At 34.2% G+C, this 21,382-nt stretch overlaps 1 pseudogene; it reads left to right on the top strand.

The window, feature by feature from the left end:
- Nucleotides 1–10,429: 10,429 nt before the first annotated feature.
- Nucleotides 10,430–11,982, top strand: LOC127557054 (E3 ubiquitin-protein ligase RNF19A-like; annotated as a pseudogene).
- The last annotated feature ends 9,400 nt before the right edge of the window (nt 11,983–21,382 follow it).

Genomic DNA, 21,382 nt, shown 5'->3' with positions numbered 1-21,382 from the left:
AGTGGGCACAGGTGCCTTTTATAGCCAGGCTATGATGCAGACTTCCCAAAATCCAAACATGAGAAGACAGCGCCCCTCCTGGCAAGGGACTTCCAGAGAGACTCGTAGATGCTTTCAGTGTGGAAAAGTAGGACATCTGAAAGCTCAATGTTGGTATAGAGATAGAATGGAAAAACAAGGTGGGAGAACAAGACCCCAAACCCCATGTCCAAAATGCAACAGAGGCTTCCATTGGGCCTCAGAATGCAGACAGATTCAGGGAAACGGGATGAGGGGCCCAGCCCCAGGGCCCAAGGCAAAAAACAGTTGGGGCATGATGGCAGCCAATGGTGCACCCAGAGAGTGCCTAGAAGTCCAGTACCCAGACATGACCAATCAGCCAGAAAGCCATATGATGGGAGAAGGGGATTACACAGTCAATCAGCCAGGAAGCAACCTGATAGCAGAAGGGAATTACAATTGGGGAGAATAGAGCTGTATGCAGCTGGGACAACTGAGATACCCCCTGGAGAGGTGAAATCTGTTCCTCTCCAGCCTATGGATCCCCTACCTCCAGGCACAGTAGGCTTGACCATTTCACCTCCTTGTATGTACAAAACAGTGTCCATCCACACACTGATGTGGGAAATTGGGGAATGTGTAGATAATATCCCAGTCACTAATACAGGTAGACAATGTGTGACTTACCACCCAGGAGACGTAGTAGCATCAGGTTTACTCATACAGAATCCTAATAAGCAGCCTGGTGATAGTCACCCAGGTTCTGACTCCAGACCACAAAATCCAGGAATATACTGGACAGCAGCTGTAATGGCTGACCGACCTATGCTCACTATCTATATAAATGGCCTACCATTGGAAGGATTGGTAGACACAGGTGGCGATTGTACAGTTATTAGAGGTGCCAGTTGGCCCAGTCACTGGCCAAAGATTAAAGCAGATACCTATATGTCTGGAGTAGGAGGATCAATAGCAGCTGAAGTTAGTGCTGCCCCTATGAGATGGACTTTTGAAGGCAAAACAGGAGTTTTTACTCCTTTTATAGTTGAAAAAATTCCCATCAATCTGTGGGGAAGAGACGTTTTACAACAATTGGGGTTAAAAATGAGTACTTCGGTTTTTTAATCAGGGCTGCTATTGAAGGCCTGCCAACACTTTCACCTGTTCCTATCCAATGGAAAACTGATACACCAGTGTGGATAGAACAGTGGCCCTTAAGTAGTGATAAAATTCAGGCCTTATTATATATAGTACACGAGCAGCTTGAACAAGGGCATTTACAACCTTCTCTAAGTCCTTGGAATTCACCAGTGTTCGTTGTAAAAAAGAAATTGGGAAAATGGAGGATGCTCACTGATTTAAGAAAAGTGAACGAACAGATGGAAACTATGGGAACTCTTCAGCCTGGACTTCCATCTCCTACTCAGCTTCCTAGAGAATGGCCTCTTTGGGTTATAGACATCAAGGATTGTTTCTATTCCATTCCTCTGGATGAGGAGGATATGAAGAGATTTGCCTTTTCAGTGCCCAGCGTTAACTTAGCTGAGCCTTATAAAAGATATGAATGGACAGTTTTGTCACAGGGAATGAAGAACAGCCCCACTATGTGTCAAATGTATGTTGCTGCTGCTCTTGCTCCAATAAGAAAAGCATTTCCAAAAGTTATGCTATTACATTATATGGATGATATATTGGGATGCGCACCTGAGGAACAAATGCTAGAAGCATGTCTACAAAAAAACATAGAAACACTAAAATACTACAAACTTCATATCGCTACAGAAAAAATTCAAAGGCATGCTCCTTTTCAATATTTAGGATATGAAATATATCCTAAGGCACTTACACTACAAAAACTGTCTTTAAGAACAGAGAGGTTGAACACCTTAAATGATTTCCAAAAATTAATAGGAGATATCCAATGGATGCGTCCAGTATTAGGTTTAACTACCAATCAATTGCAACCCCTATATGACATTTTAAGGGGAGACACTGCTTTAAATTCACCACGCTGGCTTACAAAAGAAGCTCAAGAGGCCTTGAGAGAAGTTAAACTGGCTTTATCCAATATAGTTGAAAGAGTAACTCAAAAAACCCTTGGAAATATCAGTTTTTGCTACAAAAGAAGCACCCACAGCAGTCCTTCATCAAGGAGACAGTGTGATAGAGTAGGTGAACCTCCCAGCACAACCAGAACAAAGCCTTACGCCTTACCCAGTGCTTGTGGCTAGGATTCTATTAAAGGCCATTAAGCGAGCAGTACAATTATCTGGGACAAGACCTGACAAGATATACACCTTCTATACAAATTCACAAATTAATGTATGCTGTGAAACCATCCCAGAGTGGCAAATTTTATTGGCCATGGCTCCAAATTTTGCACATGGATCTCCATTAAAGATAACCAGACTACTGCATAATTGGCAATGGATTTTTGAGGAGAAGGTTTCTAAGGTTCCTCTTGAAGGACCAACTATTTTTACAGATGCAGCCAAACAAAATATTTGTGCTGTATACTCTCATGATTTAACCGTAAAAAGAGTAGTCAGAACTCCTTTTCAGTCCACTCAGCAGAATGAATTATATGCGATCATGCTAGCTCTCACTTATTACCCAGGCGACATAAATATAATATCTGATTCAGCCTATTCAGTAGGTGTGGTACAAAGAATTGCCACAGCCCAAATAAAATTTGGAGCTTCTAATATATATCAGCTCTTTAAGGAACTTCAAGAGCAAGTGAGAAAGCATCCAGGAAAGATTTATATTCTGCATGTCCACTCACATAGTGGACTTCCAGGTCCTATTTTTGATGGAAATTCAAAGGCAGATAGCCTTTTAACTATGTTGGCCAGTACGCCTTTATTTCAGGAGGCCCAGGAATCCCATTCTAAATACCATCAGGCTGCTCGAGCTTTGCGTTTACAGTTTGGGATTACAAAAGAAGAAGCTAGGAGCATAGTAAAAAGCTGTACAGCTTGCCTTCCCTTCCACGCTCCTACACTGCCTCCAGGGAAGAACCCTCGTGGTTTGAGACCCAATGAAATCTGGCAAATGGATGTGACCCATTATAAATCTTTTGGTCGTCTGTCTTTTATCCACATTGTGGTAGACACCTTTTCAGGATTCACTTTTGCCATACCAGCAGCAAAAGAGACAGCCCGAGTGGTCACTGAATTCCTCATTCAAGCATTCGCAATTATGGGTGTGCCACAAGAAATAAAAACAGATAATGGACCGGCATATACCTCCAAACATTTTGAACACTTTTGTGCACAGTATAAAATTTTACACACTACTGGCATACCCTTTAATCCTCAAAGTCAAGCAATAGTAGAAAGAAGAAACAGAGACATTAAGACACTCCTCCAAAAACAAAAGAAAGGGGGAGCCACGGGTAACCCTAGAGAACTTCTAAATTTAGTTCTCTATACTATTAATTTTTTAATCTTTGATAAAGATGCACTGGCTCCAGCAGACAGGTTTTATAACCCACCAGAAGAGCAGTGTCCAGAGCAAGGAGCTCCACTATCTTTAGATAATCGCCAGGTGATGTGGAGAGATCCAGAAAGTGGAGAATGGAAGGGACCAGATAGGCTAACTGCTTGGGGGAGAGGATTTGCTTGCATCTCTACATGTGGAGAAGGAATCAGATGGGTGCCGATGAGCTGCATTTGCCTTGTCCATTGCAGAGAGATGGAGCAGACCCTTGAAACAAAGGAGAAGACCCAAGAAATATCGGGTGGTTCTGTTGCTGATTGTGCTCACCATTGAAAGAGCATAGCTGACAAGGAGACTGTTAAAAAGACTTTTAAAAACTTCAGGAATCATTGGATTTCCTAACACAAGATGAAACTGTTTTAGTTCGTGAAAAACCAGCGAGAATCATTGGATTCCTTAAGATGAAAAATTGTTGATGAGACTTTTGCAGTACTTCAGGGCTTACAGGAACTATTGGATTCCTGGAACATGAACTAATGGACAATGGATTCCTTATGGACTATGTCTAGGACTTATGGACATGTGTAAATTTTCAGGGTGATTCATGTTGTTACATTACTACTAGCCTGTGTTATATTGCTATGTGCTTATGTAAATTATGTATAATGCCTCCCATATTGATGGATTTATGTATACCATGTATATCTGTTACAAAGTTCTGGCCCATATTGATGGATTTATGTGTACCCCTTTAGAAATCCACTAATCTGATTAGATTTCCTATTTCCTATTTCATCTAACAAAAGAAAGGGGGAGATGTTGGAATCCTTACTAACTGCTAACTAATTAGAGTTGATCTAATCTTACAAGAAGATTTTGGCCAGAACCTGAAACAAGGTACTAAGTAGAACTAATTAATACAAGGCTTGTGTCCACACCTTTACTCATTAGAGTTCACAAGTATGCCAGCTTCACAAAGTAAACTTTCTAACTTCAAGGGAGTTCACACCTCCCTTAAAGCTCTTTGGGCCAGAGAGCACTATTGGAGAAAACCCATAATCCCATTCTCTCAGAAGATTCACATATAAGGCGAGACAGCCATTCCAGAATACATTTTTCCTCTTGGCTGGCTGGTGGCAGATGAAGAGTTTACAGAGGAAGAAGCTACGAGTCGAGGTTTCAGCGGACAACCAGATTCATCTTCATCTCACACCACTGTAGTTGGTGGCTGGGCTCCCCAGAAGGAGACAAGAGAGACATTCCATCTCTGTGTTGGTCGGAAGCTAAAGAAAGCAGAGGCAGAGGCTGAAGGACAGAACCTTTGGATTTGGAGATATTCGGAGGGCCCTAAACTAAACCGGCTGTGTTTTGAGAAGAACAAGAACTCCAACATTTGAACTCATAACAAATATTCCTTGGAATTTTTTTTTTTGTGTGTGTGTGTGTGTGTGAGATCTCTCTACAGGTGATTAATAGATTCTTTCAATGACTAGTTCACCCTCTGATTCTAGTATAGCACAAAAATATTCCTTGAGGATTTCTTAAAGAATGCAGTCCAGATTCTTTTCTTGGTCATGGTCTTCAGGTAGACTAATAATTATTATTTTTTCTTTTCTATATCTATTTTCCAGGTCAGCTGTTTTTCCAAAGAAGTATTTTACATTTTCTTCCATATTTTCACTCTTTTTAATTTATTTGAATGATTCCTGCTGTCTCATAGACTAATTTCCTTCCATGTGCCACCTTCTAGATTTTAATGTGTGATTTTCTTCAGTTAGCATTTGTATATTTTTTTTTCCCCATTTCAGTAATTATTCAAGGTCTTGTTTTCTTTGGGGGATTTTTTTTATTTTGCATTTGGTGAATTATATTTTTTAAGGAATTGATTTCTCCTGTGGATTTTTCCCTTCCTTTTCCTAGCCGTTAACTTTCTCTTCCATGATTCTCATTTATTTTCCCAATTTTTCTTATAATTCTCTTTTTTGCCTTTGGAATTCTTTTATGAGCACATTCAAGAAGCCTCTTTTGGCTTGAAAAAGTTTGTATCACTTTATATCACTCTTTGACATTTCTCCTGTGGTTATTTTGTCCTCATCTGTGTTAGTATTTTGTTCTTCCCTATCACCATATTAATTTTCTAGGGATAAAATTGTTTTCTGTTTCTTGATCATTTTCTTTGTTTCTTTTTTCTATTTTTTAATTTTGAGGTTGAGCCCTGCTCCTGAAATACAAAGGGTGCTGTCCCAAGCACTTCTGAGCTTTGGCTTTGATTACAGGGGCCTCTTGTGTTTGATGTTTTGCTCACAGCAAGGAATAGCACTACCTTTTCTCCTCAAGAAAAAGCCTGGTTTCTTGGTCTGGCAATTTGCCTTCTGCTCTGGGACTAGAAGTTTCCCCATTGGGCTGTTGTACTATGAACCAGGTCCAAGGGTTTCAGTTGCTTAACTGCTATGATTAAAACTCTCTCACTGATTTTCTTGTACACTATCTGAACTAGGTTGAGTACTCCTTTCTCCTCAATGAGGCTAACCTTTCTTTAGATTAGCTGGCAAGTGGTTTCATTCCGTCAGACTCCATTCAGAGGTTTGGTTTTATGTGTTTTTTGAAAAAAAAAAATTCAAATAATTTCATTTTAGAAAAAAAAAAAAAAAAAGAAATCAAAGAAGTGATCAATAAACTCCTTAACAAAATTTTTCTAGATCCAGGATTCAAATCTCCAGTATTTACACGTGAATTTAACCAGATATATAAAGAACTTAATTTCAATAATATATAAAGCGTTTGAAAAAAAAATCAATAAAAAAGAACCTTATCAAATTCTTTTTTATGACACAAATGTGATGCTGACACCTAAACAAGGAAGAGGCAAAACAGAGAAAGAAAATTAAAGGCCAATCTCTCTAATGACTATTCATGGAAAATTTTTAAATCAAATATTAGCAAAGAGATTATGTTGATTTTTTTCATCAGCATAATACACTAAAAATGATTAGGATTTATAGCAGGAATGCAGGCTTGATTCAATATCAGGAAAGCTGTGTACATAATTGATCATATCAATAAAATAACAAAACATACTTATATGAGTCATATGATTATCTCAATATATGCATAAATAGCTTTTGACAACATATAGCATCCATTCTTATTAAAAACAATAGAAAAATAGAAATAAATGGAGTTTTACTTAAATGATAATTACTATCTAACTAAAACTACCAGCAAGTTTTATATGTGATGTGAATAAGACAGAAGCATTTCCAACACATCAGGAATAAATTAAGGGTGTCCATTATTACCATTATTATTCAATATAGTTATAGAAATGTTAGCTTCACAATCAGAGAAGAAACATAAATTGAAAGAATTAGAATGGGCTATGAGGAAAGGAAACTATCACTCTTTGCAGATAATATGATGACATACCTAGAGAATCCTAGAGCATCAAATAAAAAATTATGTGAAATAATCAGCAACTTTAGCAAAGTTGCATGATATAAAATAAATGCACATAACTCATTAACATATGTATGTATTATTAATAAAATCTGGCAGCAAGATAAATTCCTTTTAAAATAAATGAAGACAATATAAAATATCTGGTAGTCTACCTGCCAAGAGAAATCCTATATATATATAACATACTTTGTTTACAAAATATAGTCCACTCTAAACAACTGGAAAGATACTAATTGCTAATAGGTAGACCAAGGTAATGTAATAAAAGCAATTTACTCATTCAGCCTCAAACCAATTAAAATACAAAGAAATTATTTTATAGATCTAGAAAATATAATAACAAAATTCATCTGAAAAGAACAAAAGATCGAGATTATCAAGATAACTAATGAGGAAAAAATACAAAGGAAGGTGACCAATCCATACTATATGTAAAACTGTACAATAAAGTGACAATCATCAAAACTTGTTGTTATTGGCTAAGAAATAGGGTAGTATATCAGTGAAATAAATGCAGTACTCAAGATACAATAGTAATCTGCTATTTGATAAATCCAAAGATGCCAACTTCTGGCATAAGAATTTTATATGACAAAAACAGTTAGAATATTGGGAAGCGAACATTTCCTATAAAAAATAGGAATTGACTAACATCTTATATCATATACCAAAATAATTTTAAAATGGTTTCTTGAGTTAAACATAAAAGGTAATGCCATTAACAGATTAGGAGAGTAAGGAATAATTTACTCATCAGATCTATTTGGAAGGGAACAATATATGACCAAACAAAAGATAGAAAATATTTTGAAGTGCAAAATGAACAATTCTGATAAAGATTATGCACAAAGAAATCCAATGCAATCAAGATTAGAAGGGAAGCAGAAAGTTGGGAAACAATTTTTATAGTCAGTGTTTCTGATTAAGGATTCATTTCTAAAATACACAGATAACTGAATCAAAAGTATAAGAATACAAGTCATTTCCCAATTAATATATTGTTTAAAAATATGAACAGATCATTTTAAAGTAAAGAAATTAAAACTATCTATAGTAATACAAAAATGTTCTAAATCATTTTTGTTTGGAGAAGTGCAAATTAAAACTACTCTGATGTACCAACTCACACCTATCAGATTGGATAATAGGATGGAGATGGAAAAGTGATAAATGTTGGAGAGGATGTGGGAAAAGAAGAGCAATAATCCATTGTTAGGGAAATTTTGAAGTGATCCAACCATTCTGGAAAGTAACTTGGAATCAGGTCCAGAGGGATAAAAACTGTATATAATTTGATGCTATTACATCTATATAACAAAAAATCATAAAAGATGGAAAAAGGGCCTTCATGTACAAAAATGTTCATAAAATCTCTCTTTATATATTCAAAAGAAATAGGAAAATAAGGGATTAATAGACAAACGAATAGACAAATTGTGATATGTGAAGTAATGGAATACTATTGTTCCATAAGACATGTTGAAAAGGCAGATTTTAGAAAAATCTAGAAAGATTACATGAACTGATGCTGGATGAAATGAGTAGAAGGAGGGGAACTTTATAACAGCAATATTTTGCAATGATCAATTTTGACAAAATTAGCTCTTTTCAGCAATACAATGATCTAAGACAATTCCAAAGACTCATGATAGAAAAATGTTATCCATGTTCAACCAGAGAAAGAAATATTGAGTCTGAAAACAGAGTAAAGCCTTTTTTTTTTTTTTTTTTTTTTGGTCATTGTGTTTTTCCCCAGTGTTTTCTTTTGGTTCATTCTTTGTTCACAACATGACTAATGTGAAAATTATTAAATAAGATGACATAACTGAAAATATTATACAGAAGTTCAAAAGAGAGAAATTTAGGACTGAAAAAGTCTTAATGATTTGAACAATTCAAAAATAAAATAAGACTGTTTAATGGTGTAATAGATGAAAATATAAGCACTTAATATTAATGTGGTAGAGATAATTCATGACTAGCTTCAGATTGGACTAGATATCGTTTAATGTTGCTTTTCCCTTTGTAATTTTCTCTTTAAATAACTTGGGGTCATGATGATTATCTTTAACTGAATTCAAAAGACTCTCATGTAAAAAGTATCCATCCATGTAAAATAAGCACCAAGACTTGAAATATATAAGATGATAGAATTTGATAAAAAGATGAAATTGCCAAAAACAGTAACTGCGCCAAATTGGAATGAGTTATCTTGGGATGTTCTTTCAGTAGAGTGTTTGAATTAGAAATCAAATTTCCAGAAGCTTATGAGGTTATAATAATGAAGTGGAAGAATTGAATGGAGACTCTTCTCTTTCTCAATATTTAGTAACAAATTGAGGTAAATTGGTGTGAAAGTTGACTAAGATTATAGGAGGGTCAAAGGAATTTCAAGCACTTTTACTGAATGTCTCGAGGAACCAATCTTTGGAAAATTATTGTAGAGAGTGGAGATTTAAGAGAAGTGGCATAATTAAATAACATTCACAAGAAAAACAATTGAATAAGGTTGAAAGGTTGAAATACAAAGATGAAGGAGTCAGCACCAAATATGAGATGGTACAGTGCTCTGTTATGAAAAAGGTGAATGTAGGAAAACTTTAAATTTATGAATTGCATGAATAAAATACGGATGAAAAAGTGAGGTGAAGAGGAACATAGTTGAATTTACCATTCAAAGGCAAACTTTTTTTGTGTGTGTGGAAAATAGTCAAAGATGAAATGAATTTACCTGCTAATTGCTTCTGTGTGCGTGTGTGTGTGTGTGTGTGTGTGTGTGTGTGTGTGTGTATTCATATGTAGAATACACTATGATTAAGGGATTGACTTTTTTTTTTAAATCAGAATATTTTCTTTAGGAGTTTCTATTTCAATTCTGTTATTTCCTACTTTTGTTACATCTGAAAAGTGACTTCTGCTTTCTCTGTCTTATTTTCCTCATCTAAAATTAAAGAGATAATGGACATCCTTGAACCACACTAAATTTGTGTTCCCATTATCTGAATCAGTGAACCAATGTCCTACAAAATATTATTTCTTCTATATTTCCAATTTATAGCTTTCTTTTTATTCTCTTTCAAAGATTAAAAAAAAATCATCTTATTTCTACATTTTGGGGCTAGTTCCTTGATCCAAAAGATTTCTGCTAAGTTTGGCTCTTATACATAGTTTGTCAATTCACCTAGCATCTAGATATTCCAAGATACCTAAATAAAAATGAAATAAGAATTTTAGTTTTGTGCCTTGCCTGTGAGTTTCAAAATAGCACCCAAAAAAAGGTGATATAAGTAATTTTAGGAAGAACAAATACAGCAAATGTAAATCAAGTAATCTCCATAATGCTGTATATAGAATTGCAAGTACTGAAAATATACATATTGAAATATATATAGATAAGAACATAATTTTTTCCATGTATACATCTACCTTCTCTAATAATGAAACTACTATCCACAGCAAACAAAAGGGAGAATTTATGGAGTGTCCTTTGTTCCTTTTGTGGCATTATAAGGAAAGATTTCTTAATATAATGATCTGTCATCATAGATCTTGTGTGAATTGTTCATTACAATATCTGAGAATTGAAATCTCTGAGAGTAGAGTTAAAATCAGATGCCCAGAATTAGCTGAAAGATTTAATCTTTATATCTTGATGGAAAATATGAAGAATTTCTGTTTTAATGGTGGCTTGTTGTAGATCCTGATTATAGGTGGTGCCTAGCTCCAGAATGGAGTTTTATTGTGATAGCATTTGGCTGTACCAACTGTCCAGACTTAACTTGTGGATGTGAAGGTGGTGGAACAAAGCTCTGCTGCAATAGTAAACAAATATGGCACCCAAACCAAACCTGTGATGCTGCCCAACTGCAGAGAGCCCAGAGCCCATGTCTGAAAACAATATGTTCTTGTATTATGTGTAGCCAAGAGTCTGGAGCAGCAGCTAAAGATATAAAATAGTGGTTCTCAAACTTTTGTTTTCAGTATCTTTATCCTATTAAAAATTATTGAGGATCTCTCTAAAGCATTTTTGTTTATCTGGATTATATTTATAGACATTTACCATATTGGAAATAAAAACTATTTTTGAATTTGTAAACCCTCTAAAAGGGTTTCAGAGATCCCCAGGATTATCTAGACCATACTTTGAGACCACTGATATAAAATCATGTTCATGATGTGTGCTGCATAGATAATAAAGATGAATGATGGAACTTGCAGTCACTTGACATATGCTGTGTGTGGTTGTGAAGATTGTCAGTTGTGTATGAAAGAGATCTGAGATTTACATTATTAAAGTCCATCAGGATGAACTTCTTGAGGACAGAAATCTTGAAACTGTAAGAAAATACTGTGACAGCTGGGAACACTCATTTGTACTCCTGTAGGAATTGCTTTAATAGCTGGCATTGCTGCTTCCTGCAATGATTATTGGAATCTGTGCATATTGGGCATAACATTCATAATTGAGATGAAGGCAAGGATATTTCAAAACACAAATGGAATTTGGCCATAGTAGATGGTGTAACATTATCTTTAATGGTACCTCTAGTAGCAATTGCAATAACTATAGGCATTGACATTATTATTATGTTGTCTTATGTTTATGAAATTTTTGGAAAGTGTAGGTTATGGGAGGGGCAGAGCCAAGATAGTGAAGTAAAGGTAGGAACTTGCCCAACCTCCCCCATAAACCATTCCAAATTCATTTAAATGATAGATCTAAACAAATTTTAGAACATCAGGACAACCAAAAAGATGGAGTAGAACAATATCCAGGCAAAGGCAATTTAGAAGCTCAGCAGAAAAGGTCTGTGACAGCATGGTAGGAGTCCAATGTGTGGTCCCAGTGCAGGGAATGGAAGCAGAGCCACAGCCACAGTCCATGTCCCAGCCCTTCCTCTGAAGTGATATTATTAGTGAATTCTTGACCTTTCAGCCAAGAGACACCAAAGAGGATTTGGAAGGTCAGTAGAAAAGGTCTATGGAATCAGGGTGAAAGCTGAGCGAGTGAGATCCCAGCCCAGATCCAGCCCTGACCCCAGCCCAGCCAAGGTCATCAATGCAGGACTTCCGAATCAGTAGCAGTGCTGGAGGTTTCTGGACCTCTTAGCCCAGGGCTACCAGGGAGGATTCAAAAGATCAGTGGCAAAAAATTGGGAGTCTGGTTTGCGGTCCCAATACAGCTGCTACCAGCAAACTAGATCTTATATATACATTGGGGTGGGGACACACCTAATAGCTCCAAGGCCAAAAAGAGAGCTTGTGCTCAGATTTCTGAAAAGTTTTATAAAACCCCTAAGTTTGGGGATAGTAATCCTCCAACCTTGAAACAGAATGCTACTTTAATGAAGAGTTAAAAGCTGAGTAATAGGCTAGGAAAATGAGAAGAAAAGAAAAGAAAAGAAAAGAAAACAAAACAAAACAAAAAAAAAAAAAAAAAGGATTTTGACCATTGAAAGTTATTTTGATGATGTTGAGAAAAAAAAAAAAACACTCAGAAGATGATAAAAAAGCCAAAGTTACTATATCCAAATCCTGCCAAAAACAAAACAAAACAAAACAAACAAACAAACAAACAAAAAAACAGCCATGGAAACACTCAAAAGAGACTGAAAATCAAGTAAGGAAGAGCTAAAGGAAAAATTAGGGAAAGAATTGAGAGAAATGCAAAAGAAAATAAAAAGCTAATGAAAAGAATGCTTTAACGCATTCATTAGCAAAATTGGCTAATTGGAAAAGGAGGTCTAAAAGCTCACTGAGGAAAATAATTTCTTAAAAATAGAATTGTGTAAATGGAAGCCAATTACTTTTAGAGAAATCAAAATATAATAAAGCAAATTCAAAAAATATATAAGTGAAATAACTCATTGGAAAAACAACTGACCTAGAAAATAGATCCAGGAGAGATAATTTTAAAATTATTGGTTTACACGACAGTCATGATCAAAAAAAGAACCTAGACATTATCTTTCAAGAAATTATCAAGGAAAACTGTCCTAATATTCTAGAATCAGAGGGTAAAAGAGAAATTGAAAGACTCTACTGATCACCTCCTAAAAAAGATCCCAAAATGAAAACTTCCAGGAATATTATAACCAAATTCTGGAATTCTGAAGTCAAAGAGAAACTATTGCAAACATCCAGAAAAAGCTAATTCAAGTATAGTGGAGCCAAAGTCAGGATAACACAAGATTTCACAGCTTCTACATTAAAGAATCAGAAAACTTGGAATATGATATTTCAGAGAGCAATGAAGCTAAGATTGCCACCAAGAATCACATGTCCATCAAAACTGAGTATAATTTTTCAGAGGAAAAGATGATCATTTAATGAAATTATACATTCATTCATAATAAAAAAAAACTGAACTGAATGGAAAGTTTGATTTTTTAAATATAGGACTTTGGAGAAACATAAAGAGGTAATCAGGAAAATGATATCATAAGATGTCTAGATCTGCTTATGGGACTGCTATGAATGCCAACCCTGTGCCCTGCTTCATAGTCAAGAAGTGAAGAGGTGGGACTCAGCAAAATGATGAAAACATGAGTCCAATTCATTTACAATTACACCCATATTAATATACATGTATCTAAAGTTTACATAATTGGTTACAAATGTCTAAATTTTCAGATTACTACTTCCTCTGTATTCTAACAATAGTCAACATATAATACACAAAGGTATTCAAATAGCATATAACAAGTAATAGAATGTCTGACAGACGTCCTCCAGATGCGTTTTTTAGAAGTTATTAATTATGCCTCCCTCCAAAGATTCTTGGTAATAGAAATCAGCAAGGTTAGACACATCTCTTGACTTCTCAGAAGTCCTGCCACCTGTGAGAATGGAGAAGCCAAGCCAGAGTTGATTTAGCAAAGTTCTCCAAGGACAAAAGGGTCTTAAACCATTTCCAGGGATTATTTGCTAGCTGTGTCTCTCAGCAACGAGGGACTTAATAAGCTTTATGTGTATACATTCCTACATGGGAGAATGATATTTACAACTTATTAGAACATTCTTATTATTATGGCAATTAGAGGGAAATATATAAACAGATGACATGGATGTGAGTTGAATATAAAGGTATATTTTTTTATTAAAAATTATGAAATTAAGGAGTGAAAGAGAAATGTATTGGGAGAAAGAGAAAGGGAAAAGCAGAATGGTGCAAATTATCTGCCATAAAAGAGAAGGCAAGAAAAAAGCTTTTACAATGGAGGAAGAAGGGGAAGAAAGGGAGAGTGGGTAAATCTATCCCCAGCAGAATTAGTTCAAATAAGAAATAACATACATACTTAATAAGGGCATAGAAATCCACCTTACATTGTTGGAAAATAAGACAATGGGATATTGGAAGGGCATATTGGGGGAGAGAAGTTTCAGTAGTAAAATACTTTTGAGGAGGAACTGGATAAAAGAAAAGAATAAATGGGAGGAAATACAATTAGCAATAGTCATTGTAAAAACATTTTTTTCTCAAAAGGAAGTTTCTCTGATGAGTCCTCATTTCTCAAACATAGGAAAAAGAGTCAAGACCCAAATGATAAATGACCAAAAGATAAGTTCTGTGCCCAAAAAGCTATAAATTCAAGCATATCTCTTGATCTAACAACATCACTACTGGGTATACACAACAAAAGAGATTTGAAAAAACAAAAACAAAATCAAACAAAAAGAAAATAACCTATATGCACAATATATATATATATATATATATATATATATATATATATATATATATATATAGCAATTCTCTTCAAGAGACAAAAAAGTTGAAAACTGAGGGGATACCTATCAATTGAGGAATAATAGCTCAGTAAATTGGTATGTGGTTGTGATGGAATATTATTATATATTATTATATAAGGATGCTCTTAGGGAAAAAAAATACCACCTCAAAAGTCTTCCATTAACAAAGTGAAATATACTTCATGCAAAGTAATAGCACTGATCTTGTATGACCAGCTATAAATGACTGCTATTCTTAGTATTACAATCAAGCACAACTACTCTGAAGATCCTTAGGACGAAAAACCCTATTCATACCCAGAAAAGTAACTGATTGTGTCTGAAAGCAGCCTAAAACATTCTCTTTCTCTTTCTCTCTCTCTCTATAAAGCTCTTTTTCTTTTTAATTTAATATTTTTCGAGGGTTTTTATTCTCATTAGTGTGGGGGTATTGTTTTCTTTCAAAACTTGACTTTTGTGGAGATGTTTTGCATAACCTCACATGTGATTTCTTAACTGTGCATGGGGATAAGGGAAAAAAGCTAGAACTCAAAAATCTTATAAATAAATGTTTAAAAAATTGTTTTGAACATAACAGAAAAAATATAAAATAAATAAATAAATAAAAGTTTTAAAAGGTGAAGGTTGTGGAATGTTAGCAGGCAATGGAAAGGGAGTCATGATTGAATTTGATAAAGAAAATGATATAAATATTTCTGGAACAAATATAGAAATAGAAGGAACTCCAGTGGCAGAAACATGCCCTGACGCTAGCAGAGAACAAAGTAGTGTTGGTGTCACTGATGGTTTGAGTACTAATGCAGACCACATGCTTCAAATAGGAGCTATTCAACATAACTTGAGTCAAAGAGCCAGCACTTTTTCGGTTGCCAGAGCTAGTACAATAGAGTATCTATCAAAAAGTGCAATTATAAACACTGTTTTATCAGCTGAAAGCACAAGCTTATACAAAGAAAGAATGGTACAATTTATGTGGAGAATCTGGTATAGTAAATTTGGGAATAGTTAGTGATAATGCCAGCACCAAAGCAATGGCAGATCCATCCTAAATCCCTACATCCCATTTTAAAAAAAAATAAGGCAATAATATGAAGGTAATAGTCCATACTGAATCAAAGTCATCCAACTTTTGACACAATAGTGGAAGCAGTATTATTAGTTGTGGTCATGCTGATGGTTTTTTGGGGGGTATGTATCAGAAGGTTAATCTAGTGCTACCAAATGGTCCAAAGAAATAGCAAGCAAAAAAACAAAAACAAAAACAAAAACAAAAAACTAAAAGGTAAAATTAGGTTAAAAAAAAAAAAAGTATCATGAAAATAGATCAGACCAGAGAGGATATGGATGTGCAACTATTAGAGCAACAGAGCTTGAACTCCAAGCATTACATCTGTAGCCAACTCTCAATCAAATAATTTTATTTTCTGAAATCAGTTGCTCTGACTTGGAAAGCATAAAAATTTCTTGGAGTCATGGTTCCAATAAGTATCATACAGGTTTTGCTACTGTTAACATTCTTCTTAAGGTAGAAAATAACCACCTAGAAAATTTTTCTCATGCAAATGACTTTCCTGTGCTGACTATCCCTGCTAAAGTTCCACTATTGAGTTATATTATTGAAGAGCGTGGGAACAGTGTGGCAACAGCTGGTATAGATATCCATTTTAACAGGGACTAGAGGAAACACATAACAATGATTCACAATGAGCTAAGGAATTAAATCCTACAATTCTGAATGAAATCTAGACTTGTAAGTGCTGTAACATAGTCACCAATGAACATTCCTATAAGAACTGATTGAACTACTTGTGATTATTGGAAGTTTCAATTCAACAATTCAATTAAACTGAAACTAAGTTTCATAATAATGATGCAATTAGATAAATGTAACAAGTCAAAATGCTTTACGTGAGTCTTAGTTACTACTGTGAAGTAGAATAAAGGTTTAAAAATGCATTACAACAGGACAATAAACCATAAGATGAAAGTTAATGTTGTCTGTTTGCACAAAACTTTGCTTTAAAGCACATACTTCTGTATCCAAATGGAAATTTGGCTTAATTTACAATGGAGTTATACAATTCTAATGTAACTGTAATAGTCTTATGAAAACTTTTTGATAAATGGGTAATGGCAATGCTTTGAAAACAACTAAGAGATACAATTTAAAAGAAACATTAGTATCCCAGAATCCTTTCATGTTATTCTACAATAGCTAAAATCCTTTATAACATATCTAGTTACAACTGGGCACAATTTTTCCCCCTTCTAGGCTGAGCCATATGCAATGTGGATACACAGAGCTTAATGCATCTCATTTACTACTGTTTGGACACTTCTACACTTTGAGTAATGTTTTGGCAATTTTTGTAGAACTTTGAAATGGAGAAACATTGTACATAGTATGTCTTGCATAATGTTTATATCAACTTACTAAAGAGGTATAATGGTTGTTAAGTATATGCACAGCAATACATTTTGGTAAGATATGTACAAAATGTAAAATAAGAACTCCATTTATTTGTAAGCATTTTAAATAGTTATTTTTTTTTCAACAAGGGGAAGAATGTGCTCTGCTGATTCTCATTGTCTTTGGAATAAATGGGATTTTAAGTTTCTGGTTGTCTGAAGATTTTACTGTGCTGTTTTCCAGAACATCTTCTTTGGACACCTTGGATAATAAGGGAAAAAAAAAAAAACTACAGAACCCAAAAATGACTGTGGTAATTAAGAAAACATAATTCTTATTGCTAATGATAATGAAAAAAATATTGGCCTGCCAAAAACTCACTCAGGCTTTAGAAGACAACTTTTATCAATAGCAAGTTTCAAAAACACATGCCCATCTCCAAATATTGAATCAAAACACAATATGGTTCTCACACAGATAGAAAAGGTATATTCCTAGTGTGGCCACTTTTATTCTCTTTAACTTTGGTGTACAAAAGAAGTTGATGCCCATCGAAATGCATGCATTTTCAATTGTTCTGCCTAATTCCCCAAAATGCAAACCAAATGATTCTGAAAAAAAAAACACTAATAAAAATGTTGATCTTACATATTTCTTGTAAGTGCTATTGAGAGTTTTGACTTGGTTAAAAAAGGAAAAAAATGCCATGGGCTGTAGTCCTCTTTCATGATTCTTCCTTACCAGTTCTATTAATATGTTTATCACACTCATGTAAGTTATGTTACTTCATAATATTTGTTATATTTGTACATTTCTTTGCAATCCAATTTAGCTCAGTAACATGCATGTAAATCACATATCTGAAAGAAATGTAAGTACTAATAAAAATTAAAACAAAAATATCTAGAACACAGCATATATTTCTTATTGTGGATTTTTAGGCAGGCACAGACAGATTTTTCTCCTATAGGAAGAAAAGATTTGGACAGGCTTCAAACTACCTTTTTAGGAGGGAGTAACAAAATCCATGAAAACTTGGATCCATAGACATATTATAAATTTGATGTAAGTTGGGCTGAACATGGACCATAAAGTAAATAGACAATTCTGAATGTGTTATTTCAATGATAAGCTTCCCCCTTCTAATTCCATTCTTTTTTATTTCATTCTTTTAAAATATATTTTCTTAAGGAAATGTTCTGCTAAATAATTGATTCCAAAATTTTGACTCATTATGATGATGAGAATCTATTAAAAACAAAACAAAACAAAACAAAACAAAATCATGTGGTCTGATTACAGAGTAGAGCATAGTATTTTTCACTTTCTTTTTCCTTCCTCACTCCCTTCTTCCCTCCTGCCCTTCTTCCTATCCTTGTTTCTTCCTTTCCTCCTTCTCTTCCTTCCTTCCTTTCTTCCTTCCTTCCTTCTTTCCTTTTTTCCCTCCTTCCCTGCCTGCCTATTTTCCTGCCTGCCTTCCTGTCTATCATCCTGCCTTTATTTCTTTCTCTCTCTCTTTTTAATTTTCTTCCACTTTCCATGAAAATGGTTTGCATGATTTCAGATGTATAATCTATATAAGATTGCTTACTGTCTTGGGAGCAAGAGGGAAGGAAGGGAAGAAAGAAAGGATAGCATATGAAACTCAATCCTGAAAATGAATGAATATTAAAAACTTTGTATATGTAATGGTGAAAATTAAAATATTATTTAAAAAAACTTTTGTAGTAGCTAATTTGGAAACATAAATTTCTCTCTCTCTCTCTCTCTCTCTCTCTCTCTCTCTCTCTTCATATGTATGTAGTCACTTGTTTCAGAGAATTCATCTACTCTTCACAACATAAATAAAAATTATGATCTAGAAGTTTTAGCTGCATTATCGAGAAACTGGTGGGTTGATATTCAGAAGGGGAAAATAAATAAATAAATAAATATATATAAAGCTATCATCAATGATATCTATTGTTGCCTGCCAACTTTATTAATATAATAACTGAGGCTTATCAGATCATAGTAAATAGTGGTTCCTTACTTGTCCATAAGAAGATCATAGACTCATAAGGGACTTACAAGAAGCCTAATTTAATAAATTACAATGAGTAACAATCTTTCTGGGAAGGAAGCTTCTTTTGGAAAACTCCACTAATAATGGAAGACTGATTATAATAAAAGTGTTTTTTTTTTAACCAATAGCTTTCATTTATATCCAAAAATTCCTTAAAAATTTTCAGAAAATGCACTTCTCTGATAAGAAATGTCAAGTGACACATTCAAATCATAGGATTCTCCATTTATTTATTTATTTTTAGATTAAAGCTTTTTATTTTTTTTAAATATATGCATAATTTTCATTATTCTCCCTTGTAAAACCTTGTGTTCCCACATTTTTTTCTTCCTCCCTTTCACCCAACCCCTCCCTAGATGAAAAATAATCCAATAATGTGTTAAACACATTTAATTCTTCTTATACTACACAAGAAAAATCAGATCAAAAAAGAAAGAAATGAGAAAGAAAAAATGCAAGGAAACATTACAAAAAAGTTAAAATACTATGTGATATTCGACGCTCAGTCCCCACAGTTCTCTTTCTGGTACAGTTGGCTTTCTTCATCATAAAACTATTGGAACTGACTTGAATCACCTCACTATTAAAAAGAAGCATGTCCATCAGAATTGATCATCGTATAATTTTGCTATGACTGTGTACAATATTCTCCTGGTTCTATTCACTTCACTCAGTCTCAGCTCATGGAAGTCTCTCCAGACCTCTCTGACATTATCCTGCTGATCGTTTCTTATAGAACACTATTCCATAACATTCATATACCATAGCATATTCAGCCACTCTCCAACTGATGGACATCCACTCAATTTCCAGTTCTTTGCCATTACAAAAAAGGGCTGTTACAAATATTTTTTTTTTACATGAGTTCTTTTCCTCTTTTGATAACCTCTTTGAGAAACAAGCCCAGTAGAGACACTGCTGAATCAAAGGTATGTACAGTTTAATAGCGTTTGGACATAGTTCCATATTGCTCTTCAGAATGGTTGGAATATCCTCTACTTCTTTAGAAGAAGAAACTCTAAGTTCTAATCCCTTGTTTTTGTTCAGTCATTTCAGTCATGGCTGACTGCCATCCCATTTAGCATTTTTTTGGAAAATATACCAGAGTGACTCACTATTTCCTTCTACAACTTTTTTTATTAATGAGGAAAGTGACGCAAATAATGGCTAAGTGACTTTCCCAGAGTCACACAACTAGCAAATATCAGAGGCAAAATTAAAACTCTTTTGAAGATGAATCTTCTAGATTTCAAGCTTTCTATTCACCAAATCAACTAGCTGCTTAATTCTTATTTAAACACTGTAACATTACAACTTTTTTTCCCATTATTTATTTGGTTTAGGTTTCCATTGTAAGCCCTACAAAACTTCCAATATTTTTTTCCTAGGTCAAATGAAGAAATCTTGGTAGCTTCTATTAGATAGCACAGATAGTTAACATAAAAGCAAACCAACAATAACAAAACAAAACAAAAACCCAAAGAAATAAACCCATAATCTCATTGGTATGTGAGTTCTATCTACTAAGGTATATAGCAGTTCTTCAACTTTTATTCTGAAGTTGTTTCCTGATGTATTTAGAATTAAGTGACCTTCCCAGAGTCACTCACATAGCCTTTATGTTTCAGAAGCAGTAACTTAAATCTTCCTGGCTTTTACAGCTCTTTATCAAGTGGAACACATTACAATAATAATAATCTTAATATTAGTTAATATTCATTTAACACATGCAGAGCAGTTAGCTTAGATCATGACAATTGAAAGTTATAGAAATAATAACCCATATATTGTCATCTTATAAGTAGGGAATATATACACTCTGTCTCTCTGTTTTTGTCTGTTTCTCAGTCATTCATTTTTTTCTGTCTTGGAAATATAGATATATCACTCTTAATATACATAAACACACATACATATGTATTTATACACACACACACACATATATATATATATTTACACATATGAGTATATGCATATTTACTACTGGCTTTGCAATTTCATTGACACAAGGAGCTCTTAATGAGAAATTTCCCCAATTAATATGTATTTTCTGCTATTTATAATATTTGAATTGTTCAGGGACCTGAGAGAATAAATAAATTTCCTTGGTCACTTAGTTTGCATATTTGAGAGGAAGGACATGTTCTTTTTGCTGTCCCTGAATTCTACACTATTCACTGTGCCCAGCTGTTTTACTTCTATAAAAGATTACACAATTAAAATTAAAATATGACTTCTTCAATTATTTACCCTGA

Source organism: Antechinus flavipes, chromosome 3, assembly GCF_016432865.1.
Source record: "Antechinus flavipes isolate AdamAnt ecotype Samford, QLD, Australia chromosome 3, AdamAnt_v2, whole genome shotgun sequence".
NCBI lineage: Eukaryota > Metazoa > Chordata > Mammalia > Dasyuromorphia > Dasyuridae > Antechinus > Antechinus flavipes.
Note: the sequence above shows the minus strand (reverse complement) of the source record. Positions and strands in the feature narration are given on the sequence as shown.